This window comes from Tursiops truncatus, chromosome 14 (assembly GCF_011762595.2).
Source record: "Tursiops truncatus isolate mTurTru1 chromosome 14, mTurTru1.mat.Y, whole genome shotgun sequence".
NCBI lineage: Eukaryota > Metazoa > Chordata > Mammalia > Artiodactyla > Delphinidae > Tursiops > Tursiops truncatus.
The window spans coordinates 61,230,853-61,250,266 of NC_047047.1; the positions used below are offsets into that span (position 1 = coordinate 61,230,853).

Here is a 19,414-nt window from a genome sequence, read left to right on the forward strand (position 1 = left end):
GCTTTAAATGACCCAATAGACCAGATAGATCTAATTGATATTTATGGAACATTCAACCCCAAAGTGGCAGAAGACACTCTCTTCTCAAGTGCACATGAAACATTCTCCACCATAGATCACATCTTGGGTCACAAATCTAGCCTTGGAAAATTTAAGAAAATTGAAATCATATCAGACATCTTTTCTGACCACAATGCTATGAGACTAGAAATCAATTACAGGAAAAAAGCACAAATACAATGAGGCTAAACAGTGTGTTACTAAATAATCAAGAGGTCACTGAAGAAATGAAAGAAATAAAAAATTTCATAGAAAGAACTGACAATGAAAACACGATGACTCAAAACCTATGGGATGCAGCAAAAGCATTTATAGCAATACAATCTTAGCTCAAGAAACAAGGAAAATCTCAAATAAACAATCTAATGCTACATTTAAAACAACTAGAGAAAGAAGAACAAAGAAAACTCAAAGTCAGTAGATGGAAAGAAATCATAAAGATCAGAGCAGAAATAAATGAAATAGAAATAAAAAAAATAGCAAAGATCAATAAAACAAAAGCTGTTTCTTTGGGAAGATAACCAAAGTTGATAAATTCTTAGCCAAACTCATCAAGAAAAAAAAGGGAGAGGATGCAAGTCAATAAAATTAGAAATGAAAAAGGAGAAATCACAACTGGCACTGCAGAAATACAAAAGATTATAAGAGATTACTACAAACAACTATATGCCAATAAAATAGAACCACGAAGAAATGGACAAATTCTTGTAAAGGTGCAATTTTCCAAGACTGAAACAGGAAGAATCAGAAAATATAAACAGACCTATAACAAGTAATGAAATTGAAACCATAATTAAAAATCCTCCAACAAACAATAGTCCAGGACCAGTCCCTTCACAGACGAATTCTATCAAACATTTAGAGAACTAACACCCATCCTTCTGAAACTCTTCCAAGAAATTGCAGAGGGAGAAACACTCCTAAATTCATTCTACAAAGCCACGATCACACTGATATGAAAACCAGAAAAAGATACCACAAAAAAAGAAAATTATAGACTAATATCCCTGATGAACATAGTGCAAAAATCCTGAACAAAATACCAGCACACAGAATCCAACAGAACATTAAAAGGATCATACACCATGATCAAGTGAGATTTATCCAAGGGATGCAATGATTCTTCAATATATGCAAATCAATCAATGTGACACACAATATTAACAAATTAAGGAATAAAAACCATATGATCATCTCAATAGATGAAGAAAAAGCTTTTGACAAAATTCAATACCCATTTATGATAAAAACTCTCCAGAAAATGGGCATAGAGGGAACATAACTCATCATAATAAAGGCCATATGTGACAAACCCACAACAAGCATCATACTCAATGGTGAAAAAATGAAAGCATTTCCACTAAGATCAGGAACAAGACAAGGATATCCACTCTTGCCCCTCTTATTCAACATAGTTTTGGAAGTCGTAGCCACAGAAATCAGAGAAGAAAAAGAAATAAAAGGAATACAAATTGGGAAAGAAGAAGTAAAACTGTCACTGTTTTCCAATGACATGATACTATACATAGAGAATCCTAAAAATGCCACCAGAAAACTACTAGAGCTAATCAATGAATTTGGTAAAGTTGCAGAATACAAAATTAAGGCACAGAAATCTCTTGCATTCCTATACACTAATGATGAAAAATCTGAAAGAGAAATTAAGGAAACACCCATTTACCATTGCAACAAAAAGAATAAAATACCTAGGAATAAACCTGCCTAAGGAGGCGAAGGATTTTACTCAGAAAACGACAAAACACTGATGAAAGAAATCAAAGATGACATAAACGGATGAGAAATATACCATGTTCTTGGATTGGAAGAATCAATATTGTGAAAATGACTATACTACCCGAAGCAATCTACACATTCAAGGCAATCCCCTTCAAACTACCAACAGCATTCTTCACAGAACTAGAACAAAAAACTTTACAATTTGTATGGAAACACAAAGGACCCCAAATAGCAAAAGCAATCTTGAGAAAGAAAAACGGAGTTGGAGGAATCAGGCTCCCTGACTTCAAACTATACGACAAAGCTACAGTAATCAAGACAGTATGGTACTCGCACAAAAACAGAAATATAGATAAATGGAACAGGATAGAAAGCCCAGAGATAAACCCACACACATATGGGCATCTAATTTATGACAAAGGAGGCAAGAGCATACAGTGGAGAAAAGACAGCCTCTTCAACAAGTGGTGCTTGGAAATCTGGACAGCTACATGTAAAAGAATGAAATTAGATCATGACGTAACACCATACAGAAAAATAAACTCCAAATGGATTAGAGACTTAAATGTAAGACCAGACACTATAAAACTCTTGGAGGAAAATATAGGAAAAACATGCTATGACATAAACCACAGCAAGATCTTTTTTGACTCACCTCCTAGAGTGACAGAAATAAAAACAAAAATAAACAAATTGGGAGTTAATCAAACTTAAAGCTTTTGTACAGCAAAGGAAACCATAAACAAGACCACAAGACAACCCTCAGAATGGGAAAAAATATTTGCAAATGAACCAACTGAAAAAGGATTAAATCTCCAATATATACAAAGAGCTCATGGAGCTCAATATCAAGAAAATAAACAATACAGTTAAAAAATGGGCAGAAGACCTAAATAGACATTTCACCAAGGAAGACATACAGATGGTCTAGAGGCACAAGAATAGATGCTCAATATCACTAATTATTAGAGAAATGCAAATCAAAACTGCAATGAGGTATCACCTCATGCCAGTCAGAATGGCCATTAGCAAAAAATCTAGAAACAACAAATGCTGGAAAGGGTGTGGTGAAAATGGAACCATCCTGCACTGTTGGTGGGAATGTAAATTGATACAACCACTATGGAAAACATGGAGGTTCCTTAAAAAACTAAAAATAGAACTACCAAATGACCCAGCAATCCCACTACTGGGCATATACCCTGAGAAAACCATAATTCCAAAAGAGACATGTACCACAGTATTCACTGCAGCACTATTTACAATAGCCACGACATGAAACCAACCTAAATGTCCATTGACAGATGATAAAGAAGATGTGGCACATACAATGGAATATTACTCAGCCATAAAAAGAAACGAAATTGAGTTATTTGTAGTGAGGTGGATGGACCTAGAGTCTGTGATACAGAGTGAAGTCAGAAAGAGAAAAACAAATACCGTATGATAACGCATATATATGGAATGTAAAAAAAAAAAAAAAAAAAAAGTTACTGATGAACCTAGTTCCAGGGCAGGAATAAAGAGGTATTCATAGAAAATTGATTTGAGGACATGGGGTGGGAGGGCAATGCAGGGGTGAAGAGAGAGTAGTATCAACATATATACCCTACCAAATGTAAAATATTGGCTAGTGGGAAGCAGCAGCATAGCAGGGAGATCAGCTCGGTGGTTTGCAATGACCAAGAGGGATGGAATAGGGAGGATGGGAGGGAAGCTCAAGAGGGAGGGGATATGGGGACATGTGTATGAATATAACAACAAAAGAAACTAACACAGTATTGTGAAGCAATTATACTCCAAAATAATAATAATAAGACCTCAAAAGCAAACAGTGTCCCCTGCTAGATCAAATGTTATATGATTAACTGAGAGAGTATATAGTGAATTTGATTATGTTGGATTTTAAGCAATTATAGAAGTGACAAATACATGCAAAATTCAGCAGGTATAAATTCAGAAGTTTCAAGATGGTCTGCATTGTATAAAGTATAATGAACTTCACATTTCTTGGAAACCTTTCCATGGTTAATAAAAGTTAATCATTCCTTAAATAAAGCTATGTGAGCACTTCAACATACTATAAAGGAGTTAAAATCAAACCACTCTAATTTCTACATTTTTCTTTTGCTCCTTTCTAATAGGAGAACTATAAACTTGAACCTTCAATAATATCAGAGCCATTGATGTGGCCATTAATTTTTAAAAGGCATTCTATAGCATACTAATTGTTGAATCTAGAAGCTCTCCATTGATACTCCATTTAATAAACAAGCAAGCCAGACACATTTATTTTAAAGTTCAGGTTTAATTAAAAGATAAAACTAGAGTGAGAGAATGGCAATGGAAAGAGGAATGTTGAAATTTTTTGCTTATTATTACAGAGCAGCTGCTCTTATTTTTAACTAATCTCCATTAATGTCAAATAAAAAGGTAGAATTCTTATAGGTTTTTGCACTTTCCTTGTTACCTGCTTCCCTCGGGAAATTGCTTGCATTTCCTCATTCTGGGTTGAAATTCTGTATGAGCTCTTTATTGTCTGGCTGAAAAATTCTGAGAAGTAGTTGTCGTAGAGTTTATTTTTGAAATTAAAACACTCTCATTTAATTAGCAATATTTGCTAAACACCTCTGTTTTAGGTTTTGGGGTATTAAGCAGTGAATAAACAGACCCAAAAAACCAAAAACAAACATACAAACAAACAAAACAAACAAAAAGTCCTACCTTGCTGGAACTTACTTTATAATGAATGTACATTTCAGACTCAAGTACAGCTACATATGAATATTAAAAATTTAAGACTAACAGAGAGCTAGTCTGTTAACTATTAAGACTAACAGTTATTTTTTTTGCAGAAAAAAAAACTGATTACATTTTCAAAGATTGTGTTTGGATGTCTAAAATTTTTCAGTATCTGCTTTCAGTACAAAGATAAGAAAGGCCTTACATTGGTACAGGAGAAATGTGAAGAAGGAGAAAGTTGTAGAGTGGAACTAAAAGGTGTCTGTAAAATGTGCCAGGAGAAACTAGCTCCCCAAGGCTTGGCTCTCCCAGGGTTTCTTAGTAAATAAGCCACATGCCCTCAGAAGCTACTGAGTTGCATCACGGTCTTCCCCTTTCCTAAAGTCTCCAGGATATAGATAGAAAGAAGAATGAAAACTAGTGGAGAGTTCCCTGGTGGTCCAGTGGTTAGGACTCAGAACTATCACTGCCATGGCCCGGGTTCAGTCCCTGGCCAGGAAACCAATAATCTGTAAGCCGCGTGGCTTGGCCAAAAAAAAAAAAAAAAAAAAAATTAAAACTACAGAAATAGCCCTGTATGAATTTCTGAGCCCATATGTTCCTTAAAGATAAAAAATATACAATTCATGTAAGAGAATTTCTTTTTGAGATAAAATATACCACATTTTCTATTAATATTAAGTTTAAAACATATGCAAATACTACCACGTAAAAGAATGTAACAAAACATGAGAAGGAAAAGACCTACAATAACAAACCCAAAACAATTAAGAAAATGGTAATAGGGAAATACATACTGATAATTATCTTAAATGTAAATAGACTAAATGCTCCAACCAAAAGACATAGACTGGATGAATGGATACTAAAACAAGACCCATATATATGCTGTCTACAAGAGACCCACTTCAGACCTAGAGACACATACAGACTGAAAGTGAGGGGATGGAAAGAGATATTCCATGCAATGGAAATCAGAAGAAAGCTGAGTAGCTATTCTCATATCAGACAAAATAGACTTTAAAACAAAGACTATTACAAGAGACAAAAAAGGAAACTACATAACGATCAAGGGATCAATCCAAGGAGAAGATATAACACTTGTAAATATCTATGCACCCAACATAGGAGCACCTCAATACATAAGGGAAATAATAACGGCCATAAAAGGGAAAATCAACAGTACCACAATCAGGGTAGGGGACTTTAACACCCCACGTTCAACAATGGACAGATCATCCAAAATGAAAATGAATAAGGAAACACAAGCTTTAAATGATACATTAAACAAGATGGACATAATTGATATTTTTAGGATATTCCATCCAAAAACAACAGAATACACTTTCTTCTCAAGTGCTCATGGAACATTCTCCAGGACAGATCATAGCTTGGGCCACAAATCAAGCCTTGGTAAATTTAAGAAAAGTGAAATTATATCAAGTATCTTTTCTGACCAAAACGTTATGAGACTACATATCAATTACAGGAAAAAATTTGTAAAAAATACATACACATGGAGGCTAAAAAATACACTACTTAAAAACAAAGAGATCACTGAAGAAATCAAAGACGAAATCAAAAATTGCCTAGAAACAAAAAACAATGAAAACACGATGACCCAAAACCTGTGAGATGTAGAAAGCAGTTCTAAGAGGGATACAATCCTACTTTAAGTAACAAGAAACATCTCAAATAAACAACCTAACCTTACACCTAAAGCAATTAGAAAAAGAATAACAAAAAAACCCCCCAAAGTTAGCAGAAGGAGAGAAATCATAAAGATCAGATTAGAAATAAATGAAAAAAAAAAACAAAGGAAACAATGGCAAAGATCAAGAAAACTAAAAGATGGTTTTTGAGAAGATAAAATTGTTAAACCATTAGCCAGATTCATCAAGAAAAAAAGGGGGAAGACTCAAAAGAATACAATTAGAAATGAAAAAGGAGAAGTAACAACTGACACTGCAGAAATAAAAGGATCACGAGAGATTACTACAAGCAACTCTATGCCAATAAAATGGACAACCTGGAAGAAATGGACAAATTCTTAGAAATGCACAACCTTCTGAGACTGAACCAAGAAGTAGTAGATATATGAAGAGAACAATCACAAGCACTGAAATTGAAACTGTGATTAAAAATCTCCCAACAAACAAAAGCCAAGAACCACATGACTTCACAGGCAAATTCTATCAAACATTTAGAGAAGAGCTAACACCTATCCTTCTCAAACTCTTCCAAAATACAGCAGAGGAAGGAACACTCCTGAATTCATTCTACGAGGCCACCGTCACCCTGATACCAAAACCAGACAAAGATGTCACAAAAAAAGAAAACTGCAGACCAATATCACTGGTAAGCATAGATACAAAAATCCTAAACAAAATACTAGCAAACAGAATCCAACAGCACACTAAAAGGATCATATACTATGATCGAGTGGAACTTATCCCAGGAGTGAGGATTCTTCAATATATGCAAATCAATCAATGTGATACACCATATTAATAAATTGAAGGAGAAAAACCATATGATCATCTCAATAGATGGAGAGAAGCCTTTTGACAAAATTCAACACCCATTTATGATAAAAACCCTCCAGAAAGTAGGCATACAGGGAACTCCCCTCAACATAATAAAGGCCTTATATGACAAACCCACAGCCAACATGGTCCTCAATGGTGAAACACTGAAACTATTTCCACTAAGATCAGGAACAAGACAAGGTTGCCCACTCTCACCACTACTATTCAACATAGCTTTGGAAGTTTTAGCCATGCAATCATAGAAGAAAAAGAAATAAAAGGAATCCAAATTGGAGAAGAAGAAGTAAAACTGTCACTGCAGATGACATGACACTATACATAAAGAATCCTAAAGATGCTACCAGAAAACTACTAGAGCTAATCAATGAATTTGGTAAAGCAGCAGGATACAAAATTAATGCACAGAAATCTCTTGCATTCCTATACACTAATGATGAAGAATCTGAAAGTGAATTTAAGAAAACACTCCCATTTACCATTGCAACATAAAGAATAAAATACCTAGGAATAAACCTACCTAAGGAGACAAAAGACCTGTATGCATAAAATTATAAGACACTGATGAAAGAAATTTAAGATGATATAAATAGATGGGGAAGTATACCATGTTCTTGGGTTGGAAGAATCAACATTGTGAAAATGACTATACTACGCAAAGCAATCTACAGATTCAATGTAGTCCCTATCAAACTACCCTCGGCATTTTTCACAGAACTAAAGAAAAAAATTTCACATTTGTATGGAAACACAAAAGACCCCAAATAGCCAAAGCAATCTTGAGAAAGAAAAACGAGGTTGAAGGAATCAGGTTCCCTGACTTCAGGCTATACTACAAAGCTACAGTAATTAAGACAGTATGGTACTGGCACACAAACAGAAAAATAGATAAATGGAACAGGATAGAAAGCCCTGAGATAAACTCACACACATATGGTCACCTTATCTTTGATAAACAGAGGCAAAAATATACAATGGAGAAAGGACAGCCTCTTCAATAAGTGGTGCTGGGAAAACTGGACAGCTACATGTAAAAGAATGAAATTAGGACACTCCCTAACACCATACACAAAAAATAAACTCAAAATAGATTAAAAACCTAAATGTAAGGCCAGACACTATCAAACTCTTACAGGAAAAAAAAGGCAGAACACTCTATGACATAAATCATAGCAAGATCCTTTTTGACCCACCTACTAGAGAAATGGAAATAAAAACAAAAATAAACAAATCAGACCTAATGAAACTTAAAAGCTTTTGAACAGCAAAGGAAACCATAAACAAGACCAAAAGACAACCCTCAGAATGGGAGAAAATATTTGCAAATGCAGCAACTGACAAAGGATTAATCTCCAGAATTTACAAGCAGCTCATGCAGCTCAGTATCCAAAAACCAAACAACCCAATCAAAAATGGGCGGAAGACCTAAATAGACATTTCACCAAAGAAGATATACAGACTGCCAACAAACTCATGAAACCATGCTCAACATCATTAATCATTAGAGAAATGCAAATCAAAACTACATTGAGATATCATCTCACACCATTCAGAATGGCCATCATCAAAAAATCTACAAACAATAAATGCTGGAGAGGGTGTGGAGAAAAGGGAACCCTCATACACTATTGGTAGGAATGTAAACTGATACAGCCACTATGGAGAACAGTATGGAAGTTCCTTAAAAAATTAAAAACAGAACTACCATACGACCCAGTGTCCCACTACTGGGTATATACCCTGAGAACACCATAATTCAAAAAGAGTCATGTACCACAATGTTCACTGCAGCTCTATTTACAATCGCCAGGACATGGAAGCAACCTAAGTGTCCATCGACAGATGAATGGATAAAGAAGATGTGGCACATACATACAATGGAATATTACTCAGCCATAAAAAGGAACGAAATTGAGTTATTTGTAGTGAGGTGGATGGACTTAGAGTCTGTCATACAGAGTGAAGTAAGTCAGAAAAGAAAAACAAATACTGTATGTTAACACATATATATGAAATCTAAAAAAAAAAAAAAAGGTCATGAAGAACCTAGGGGCAAGACGGGAATAAAGACGCAGACCTACTAGAGAACGGACTTGAGGACACGGGGAGGCGAAAGGGTAAGCTGTGACAAAATGAGAGAGTGCTAGTGTATATATGGATATATATACACTACCAAATTTTATATAGATAGCTAGTGGGAAGCAGTTGTATAGCACAGGGAGACCAGCTCGGTACTTTGTGACCAGCTAGAAGGGTGGAATAAGCAGGGTGGGAAGGAGGCAGACACAAGAGGGAAGAGATATGGGGAAATATGTATATGTGTAACTGATTCACTGTGTTATAAATCAGAAACTAACACACCATTGTAAAGCAATTATACTCCAATAATAATGTTAAAAAAATGTAACATTTTATTAATTTTTTAAATCTATGGAATCACAATGTTAAAAAATTCATTAAAGGAGAAAAAAGTTAGTTTTATTCACATAGTATATTAAAACAGCAAAGAAATGGACCACAAACCACTTAATAAAGTGTTTTTACAAATATAATCTAATTTGATCTTCAGTACAAGCTATTATAATTATTATTTTATAATCATCCTTCTACACACGAATCAGAAAGCTAACTGATTGAATGGCTTACCCAAGTTGATAGAACTAATCATTACCCAAGTCAGAACTCAAAAGTCAGGTGTAACAGATCCAAACCACACGGAATTTCCACTGATCGATATAGCTTTTCAAGTGACTGATCAATGCAGAAGGTTTTGTTTTGCTTTAAAAATCTTTATTGGAGTATAATTGCTTTACAGTAGTGTGTTAGTTTCTGCTTTATAACAAAGTGAATCAGTTATACATATACATATATCCCCATATCTCTTCCCTCTTGCATCTCCCTCCCTCCCACCCTCCCTATCCCACCCCTCTAGGTGGTCGCAAAGCACTGAGCTGATATGCGGCTGCTTCCCACTAGCTATAGGTTTTACATTTTCCCCTGGCCATTTTGGTTGGTTGTTCTGTAATCACAATAGCCTGCAATGTAATATGGGCTTGCTCTGCCTCTGAGCAACAAGCTCTTTACCAGAACCTTAACTGGAAGTTGAAGCAGTAAAAATGTGAATGCAGCAAAGTCTAGATTCCCTGTAATGAATCTACTGTTAGGAGGCAGTAGGTGTGGGGTTAAGAGCACAGGATTTGAAGTTAGACATACATGAGTTCCTATCCCTATTCTTGTAACTATGGGCAATGTAAGAGTAGAAATCTTAATTGCTTTCTCAAGGCTGCAATTTTCAATAATAATTATAATAATAATGCATAACTCATAACATCATGATGGTTAAAGAACATATAAACAAGTACACAGGTATCTGGAAGATGGTGGAAGAGTAAGACACGGAGAACACCTTCCTCCCCACAGATACACCAGAAATACATCTACACGTGGAACAACTCCTATAGAAAACATAGTGAATGCTGGCAGAAGACCTCAGACCTCCCAAAAGGCAAGAAACCCCCCACGTACCTGGGTAGGGCAAAAGAAAAAAGAATAAACAGAGACAAAAGGATAGGGACGGGACCTGCACCAGTGGGAGGGAGCTGTGAAGGAGGCAAGGTTTTCACACACTAGGAAGCCCCTTCGCGGGCGGAGACTGCGGGTGGCGGAGGGGGAGAGCTTTGGAGCTGCGAAGGAGAGCACAGCAACAGGGGTGCGGAGGGCAAAGCGGAGAGATTTCCGCACAGAGGATCAAGGCCAACCGGCACTCGCCAGCCCGAGAGGCTTGTCTGCTCACTCGCCGGGGCGGGCGGGGCTGGGAGCTGAGGCTTGGGCTTCAGTCAGAGTGCCGGGAGAGGGCTGGGGTTGGCGGCGTGAACACAGCCTGCAGGGGGTTAGTGCTCTACGGCTAGCCGGGAGGGAGTCCGGGAAAAGTCTGGAGCTGCCGAAGAGGCAAGAGACTTTTTCTTACCTCTTTGTTTCCTGGTGCGTGAGGAGAGGGGATTAAGAGCGCTGCTTAAAGGAGCTCCAGAGACGGGCGCGCGCCGCGGCTAAAAGCGCGGACCCCAGAGACGGGCAGGAGACGCTAAGGCTGCTGCTGCCGTCACCAAGGGGCCTGTGTGCGAGCACAGGTCACTCTCCACACCCCATTTCCGGGGAGCCTGTGCAGCCCGCCTCTGCCAGAGTCCCGTGATCCAGGTACAACTTCCGCGGGAGAACGCACGGCACGCCTCAGGCTCGTGCAACGTCACGCCGTCCTCTGACGCAGCAGGCACGCACCGCACTCCGTGCCCCTCCCTCGCCCCGGCCTGAGTGAGCCAGAGCCGCCGAATCAGCGGCTCCTTTAACCCCGTCCTATCTGAGCAAAGAACAGACGCCCTCCGGCTACCTACACGCAGAGGCTGCGCCAAAAACAAAGCTGAGCCCCTGGGAGCTGTGCCAACAAAGAAGAGAAAGGGAAATCTCTCCCAGCAGCCTCAGAAGCAGTGGATTAAAGCTCCACAATCAACTTGATATACCCTGCATCTGTGGAATACATGAATAGACAACGAATCATCCCAAATTAAGGAGGTGGACTTTGACAGCAAGATTTATGATTTTTTCCTCTTTTCCTCTTTTTGTGAGTGTGTATGTGTATGCTTCTGTGTGAGATTTTGTCTGTATAGCTTTCCCTCCACCATTTGTCCTAGGGTTCTACCCGCCCTTTTTTTTTAACTCTTTTTCTTAATAATTATTTTTTTATTTTAATTATTTTACTTTATCTTCTTTCTTTCCTTCCTTTCCTCCTTTGGACAACGAATCATCCGAAATTGAGGAGGTGGACTTTGAGAGCAAGATTTATGATTTTTTTCCCCTTTTCCTCTTTTTGTGTGTATGTGTATGCTTCTGTGTGAGATTTTGTCTGTATAGCTTTCCTTCCACCATTTTTCCTAGGGTTCTATCTGTCCGTTTTGTTTTGTTTTTTTTTCTCTTAATAATTACTTTTAATTTTAATAACTTTATATTTTATCTTACTTTATTTTACTTTTTCTTTCTTTCTTTCCTTCCTCCATCCCTCCCTCCCTCCTTTCTTTCCAGCTTGCTTGCTTGCTTGCTTTCTTTATTTCTACCTCTATAAATTCTTTCTACTTTTTCTCCCTTTTATTCTGAGCCATGTGGATGAAAGGCTCTTGGTGCTGCAGCCAGGATTCAGTGCTGTGCCTCTGAGGTGGGAGAGCCAACTTCAGGACACTGGTCCACAAGAGACCTCCTAGCTCCACATAATATCAAATGGCAAAAATCTCCCAGAGATCTCCATCTCAACACCAGCACCCAGCTTCACTCAACGACCAGCAAGCTACAGTGCTGGACATCCTATGCCAAATAACTAGCAGGACAGGAACACAACCCCACCCATATGCCTAAACTCATAATAAGTCCACAGACACCCCAAAACACACCACCAGACGTGAACCTGCCCACCAGAAAGAAAAGATCCAGCCTCATCCACCAGAACACAGGCACTAGTCCCCTCCACCAGGAAGGCTACACAACCCACTGTACCAACCGTAGCCAATGGGGAGAGACACCAAAAACAACAGAAACTACAAACCTGCAGCCTGCAAAAAGGAGACCCCAAACACAGTAAGATAAGCAAAATGAGAAGACAGAAAAACACACAGCAGATGAAGGAGCAAGATAAAAACCCACCAGACCTAACAAATGAAGAGGAAATAGGCAGTCTACCTGAAAAATAATTCAGAATAATGATAGTAAAGATGATCCAAAATCTTGGAAATAGAATTGACAAAATGCAAAAAACATTTAACAAGGGTCTAGAAGAACTAAAGATAAAACAAACACCAATGAACAACACAATAAACGAAATTAAAAATACTCTAAATGGGATCAATAGCAGAATAACTGAGGCAGAAGAACGGATAAGTAACCTGGAAGATAAAATACTGGAAATAACTACTGCAGAACAGAATAAAGAAAAAGAAAGAAAAGAACTGAGGACAGTCTCAGAGACCTCTGGGACAACATTAAACCCAACAACATTTGAATTATAGGGGTTCCAGAAGAAGAGGAGAAAAAGAAAGGGACTGAGAAAATATTTGAAGAGATTATAGTTGAAAACTTCCCTAATATGGGAAAGGAAATAGTTAATCAAGTCCAGGAAGCACAGAGAGTCCCATACAGGATAAATCCAAGGAGAAATATGCCAAGACATATTAATCAAACTGTCAAAAATTAAATTCAAAGAAAACATATTAAAAGCAGCAAGGGAAAAACAACAAATAACACACAAAGGAATCCCCATAAGGTTAACAGCTGAAATTTCAGCAGAAACTCTGCAAGCCAGAAGGGACTGGCAAACCAGAAGGGACTTTAAAGGACACATTTAAAGTGATGAAGGAGAAAAACCTGCAACCAACATTACTCTACCCAGCAAGGATCTCATTCAGATTTGATGGAGAAATTAAAACCTTTACAGACAAGCAAAAGCTGAGAGAGTTCAGCACCACCAAACCAGCTTTACAACAACTGCTAAAGGAACTTCTCTAGGCAAGAAACACAAAAGAAGGAAAAGACCTACAATAACAAACCCAAAACAATTAAAAAATTGGGGAGGGGGCTTCCCTGGTGGCGCAGTGGTTGAGAGTCCGCCTGCCGATGCAGGAGACACGGGTTCGTGCCCTGGTCCAGGAAGATCCCACATGCCACGGATCGGCTGGGCCTGTAAGCCATGCCCGCTGAGCCTGTGTGTCTGGAGCCTGTGCTCCGCAACGGGAGAGGGCACAACAGTGAGAGGCCTGTGTACCGAAAAAAAAAAAAAAAAAAGAAAAAAGAAAATGGGAATAGGAACATACATATTGATAATTACCTTAAATGCAAATGGACTAAATGCTCCCACCAAAAGACACAGATTGGCTGAATGGATTCAAAAACAAGACCCATATATTTGCTGTCTACAAGAGACCCACTTCAGACCTAGAGACACATACAGACTGAAAGTAAGGGGATGGAAAAAGATATTTCATGCAAATGGAAACCAAAAGAAAGCTGGAGTGGCAATTCTCATATCAGACAAAATAGACTTTAAAATAAAGACTATTAGAAGAGACAAAGAAGGACACTACATAATGATCAAGGGATCAATCCAAGAAGATATAACAATTGTAAATATTTGTGCACCCAACATAGGAGCACCTCAACACATAAGGCAAATACTAACAGCCATAAAAGGGGAAATCGACAGTAACAGATTCATAGTAGGGGACTTTAACACCCCACTTTCACCAATGGACTGATCATCCAAAATTAAAATAAATAAGGAAACACAAGCGTTAAATGATACATTAAACAAGATGGACTTAATTGATATTTATAGGACATTCCATCCAAAAACAACAGAATACACATTTTTCTCAAGTGTTCATGGAACATTCTCCAGGATAGATATCTTGGGTCACAAATCAAGCCTTGGTAAATTTAAAAAAAATGAAATTGTATCAAGTATCTTTTCCGACCACAACTCTATGAGACTAGATATCAATTACAGGATAAAATATGTAAAAAATACAAACACATGGAGGCAAAACAATACACTACTTAATAACGAAGCGATCACTGAAGAAATCAAAGAGGAAATAAAAAAATACCTAGAAACAAATGACAATGGAGACACGACAACCCAAAACCTATGGGCTGCAGCAAAAGCACTTCTAAGAGGGATGTTTATAGCAATGCAATCTTACCTTAAGAAACAGGAAACATATTGAATAAACAACCTAACCTTGCACATAAAGCAATTAGAGAAAGAAGAACAAAAAAACCCCAAAGTTAGCAGAAGGAAAGAAATCATAAAAATCAGATCAAAAATAAATGAAAAAGAAATGAAGGAAACGATAGCAAAGATCAATAAAACTAAAAGCTGGTTCTTTGAGAAGATAAACAAAATTGATAAACCATTAGCCAGACTCATCAAGAAAAAAAGGGAGAAGACTCAAATCAGTAGAATTAGAAATGAAAAAGCAGAAGTAACAACTGACACTGCAGAAATACAAAAGATCGTGAGAGATTACTACAAGCAGCTCTATGCCAATAAAATGGACAACCTGGAAGAAATGGACAAATTCTTAGAAATGCACAACATGCCAAGAATGAAATCAGAAAATATGAACACACCAATCACAAGCTCTGAAATTGAAACTGTGATTAAAAATCTTCCAACAAACAAAAGCCCAGGACCAGATGGCTTCACAGGCGAATTCTATCAAACATTTAGCGAAGAGCTAACACTGATCATTCTCAAACTCTTCCAAACTACAGCAGAGGGAGGAACACTCCCAAACTCATTCTACGAGGCCACCATCACCCTGATACCAAAACCAGACAAGGATGTAACAAAGAAAGAAAACTACAGGCCAAAATCACTGATGAACATAGATGCAAAAATCCTCAACAAAATACTAGAAAACAGAATCCAACAGCACATTAAACAGATCATACACCATGATCAAGTGGGGTTTATTCCAGGAATGCAAGGATTCTTCAATATACGCAAATCAATCAACGTGATACACCATATTGAAAAATTGAAGGAGAAAAACCATATGATCATCTTAATAGATGCCGAGAAAGCTTTCGACAAAATTCAACACCCATTTATGATAAAAACCCTGCAGAAAGTAGGCATAGAGGGAACTTTCCTCAACATAATAAAGGGCATATATGACAAACCCACAGACAACATCTTCCTCAATGGTAAAAACTGAAAGCGTTTCCACTAAGATCAGGAACAAGACACGGTTGCCCACTCTCACCACTCTTACTCAACATAGTTTTGGAAGTTTTAGCCATAGCAATCAGAGAAGAAATGGTAATAAAAGGAATCCAAATTGGAAAAGAAGAAGTAAAGCTGTCACTGTTTGCAGATGACATGATCCTATACATAGAGAATCCTAAAGATGCTACCAGAAAACTACTAGAGCTAGTCAATGAATTTGGTAAAGTTAGCAGGGTACAAAATTAATGCACACAAATCTCTGGCATTCCTATACACTAATGATGAAAAATCTGAAAGTGAAATCAAGAAAACACTCCCATTTATCACTGCAACAAAAAGAATAAAATATCTAGGAATAAACCTACCTAAGGAGACAAAAGACCTGTATGCAGAAAATTATAAGACACTGATGAAAGAAATCAAAGATGATACAAATTGATGGAGATATATACCATGTTCTTGGATTGGAAGAATCAACATTGTGAAAATGACTCTACTACCCAAAGCAATCTACAGATTCAATGCAATCCCTATCAAATACCACTGGCATTTTTCACAGAACTAGAACAAAAACTTTCACAATTTGTATGAAAACACAAAAGATCCTGAATAGCCAAAGCAATCATGAGAACGAAAACGGAGCTGGAGGAATCAGACTCCCTGACTTCAGGCTATACTACAAAGCTACAGTAATCAAGATAGTATGGTACTGGCACAAAAACAGGAATATAGATCAATGGAACAGGATAGAAAGCCCAGAGATAAACCCACGCACATATAGTAACCTTATCTTTGATAAAGGAGGCAGGAATGTACAGTGGAGAAAGGACAGCTTCTTCAGTAAGTGGTGCTGGGAAAACTGGACAGCTACATGTAAAAGTATGAGCTTAGATCACTCCCTAACACCATACACAAAAATAAGCTCAAGGTGGATTAAAGACCTAAATGTAAGGGCAGAAACTATCAAACTCTTAGAGGAAAACATAGGCAGAACACTCTATGACATAAATCACAGCAAGATCCTTTTTGACCCCCCTCCAAGAGAAATGGAAATTAAAACAAAAATAAACAAATCAGACCTAATGAAACTTAAAAGCTTTTGCACAGCAAAGGAAGCCATAAACAAGACCAAAAGACAACCCTCAGAATGGTAGAAAATATTTGCAAATGAAGCAACTGACAAAGGATTAATCTCCAAAATTTATAAGCAGCTCATGCAGCTCAATAACAAAAAAACAAACAACACAATCCAAAAGTGAGCCAAAGACCTGAATAGACCTTTCTCCAAAGAAGATATACAGACTGCCAACAAACACATGAAAGAATGCTCAACATCATTAATCATTAGAGAAATGCAAATCAAAACTGCAATGACATATCATCTCACACCAGTCAGAATGGCCATCATCTAAAAATCTAGAAACAATAAATGCTGGAGAGGGTGTGGAGAAAAGGGAACCCTCTTGCACTGTTGGTGGGAATGTAAATTGATACAGCCACTGTGGAGAACAGCATGGAGATTCCTTAAAAAACTACAAATAGAACTACCATATGACCCAGCAATCCCACTACTGGGCATATACCCTGAGCAAGCCATAATTGAAAAAGAGTCATGTACCAAAATGTTCATTGCAGCTCTATTTACAATAGCCCGGAGATGGAAACAACCTAAGTGTCCATCATCGGATGAATGGATAAAGAAGATGTGTCACATATATACAATGGAATATAACTCAGCCATAAAAAGCAATGAAATTGAGCTATTTGTAATGAGGTGGATAGACCTAGAGTCTGTCATACAGAGTGAAGTAAGTCAGAAAGAGAAAGACAAATACCGTATGCTAACACATATATATGGAATTTAAGAAAAAAAAATGTCATGAAGAACCTAGGGGTAAGACAGGAATAAAGACACCGACCTACTAGAGAATGGACTTGAGGATATGGGGAGGCGGAAGGGTAAGCTGTGACAAAGAGAGAGGCATGGACATATATACACTACCAAATGTAAGGTAGATAGCTAGTGGGAAGCAGCCGCATAGCACAGGGAGATCAGCTCGGTGCTTTGTGACCGCCTGTAGGGGTGGGATAGGGAGGCTGGGAGGGAGGGAGACGCAAGAGGGAAGAGATACGGGAACATATGTATATGTATAACTGATTCACTTTGTTATAAAGCAGAAACTAACACACCATTGTAAAGCAATTATACTCCAATAAAGATGTAAAAAAAAAAAAAGAAAAACAAGTACACAGAATTTGATTAATTGCATCTGCTTTTCAAAGTATTGTTAACATTATTAATCCCCTTCTCTGCTATTCTAAGTTCTATGTACTCTCATTAATGCATATGTTTCTTTTTGGATTTACCTGGAAACACAGATAATCTGTGCTTACATAACAAAGTGCAATTTTTCTTTTAATTTTCAGTGAAAAATTGATGGAATAGAGACACTTTATATAATCTAACTATGTTTACTCAGCCTACTTCTTAAAAAATTGGAGAAAGCTTGAACTTTTGTTATAAGGCTTAATAGTATAGTTGAAGCTCAGAAAAGAACATCTAAGAAAAACACATGGCATACACTTTATTTCCAGACACATGGTATAGAGTTAGGCTTTGCAAATGATCCTAAGCTTTTTAGGTCCCAGGTATTCTAAGATCTGGAAAAAAGAGAACAACAGTTCGTTAATTTTGCACTCAGGCATAATCTGTGAGGCAAATTCCCTTAGCGTTAAGTGATTTCCTTGAAATAAAGTTAAGGAGGAATTTACGGCAAGCTTCTCTGCTTAAGAGACACAGATTAACACAATGGATAATCTATGGTTTAATAAAAGATAGAACTGCTGTTCAAATGCATGCATCTACTACTGAATCTTTATAAAGGAGAAGGCATATTATAAATGTAGCTCAGTGAGAGGCTGAGACAATTATGCCTTCAGTTCTGTTGCATTCTGTAGATCTAAATTAATATAAGAATTGTAATTTAAGAGAGAGCCTAATGGGCATGAAGTGTCTCCATCCAGCTATTCTTATTCTCAGATATTTTATGTCTTAAGCAAGCATTTGGCAGGTGTTAAATTGCAGTAAATTCATGATTGAATTCTCTATCAGGTACCTGTAGTGGTGATAACCTATTTCTCTGGATAAAGTGTGAGCCATATACTTCAATCATTTCTGACACAGGCACTATGGCCACAAAAAGAAAAAGGAAAGGAGGCAGATTTTCCTGTGTGGTTATGATGGCAGAATGGAATGGGGTGGGTAAGCACTGTCCGAAGGTTAGGTAATTATGATTTTGAACTGTATTTCCATGTCTCTCAATCGTGCCTTCAGTGGGAGTTCAAGGGAGGCCCAAAGAAATCTGCTCCTCTTGCAGTCAACCTCCCAGCAGTCCCAAGATAAAGCTACTGTTAGATTGGAGTACCTACAACTCTTTTAGAGACTATTAAAGCTGATCCCTCTATACCTAAGTCAACACTATAAGCCTGTGCTTTTTAGGTCATCCCTTATCACAAAGACTCTCATATACATTAGACTGCATACTCACTATCACCTGATTCA

General features: G+C 37.5%; 1 long non-coding RNA gene across 1 annotated transcript in view; it reads right to left on the bottom strand.

Moving 5' to 3' along the window:
- The window catches only part of LOC141276398 (uncharacterized), a 148,728-nt gene extending 137,482 nt beyond the window's left edge, over positions 1–11,246 (bottom strand). Inside the window, exon 1 of the long non-coding RNA XR_012325896.1 lies at positions 11,053–11,246. This is a non-coding gene — a long non-coding RNA (uncharacterized lncRNA). The remainder of the gene's footprint in view (positions 1–11,052) is intronic.
- Positions 11,247–19,414: the final 8,168 nt, after the last annotated feature.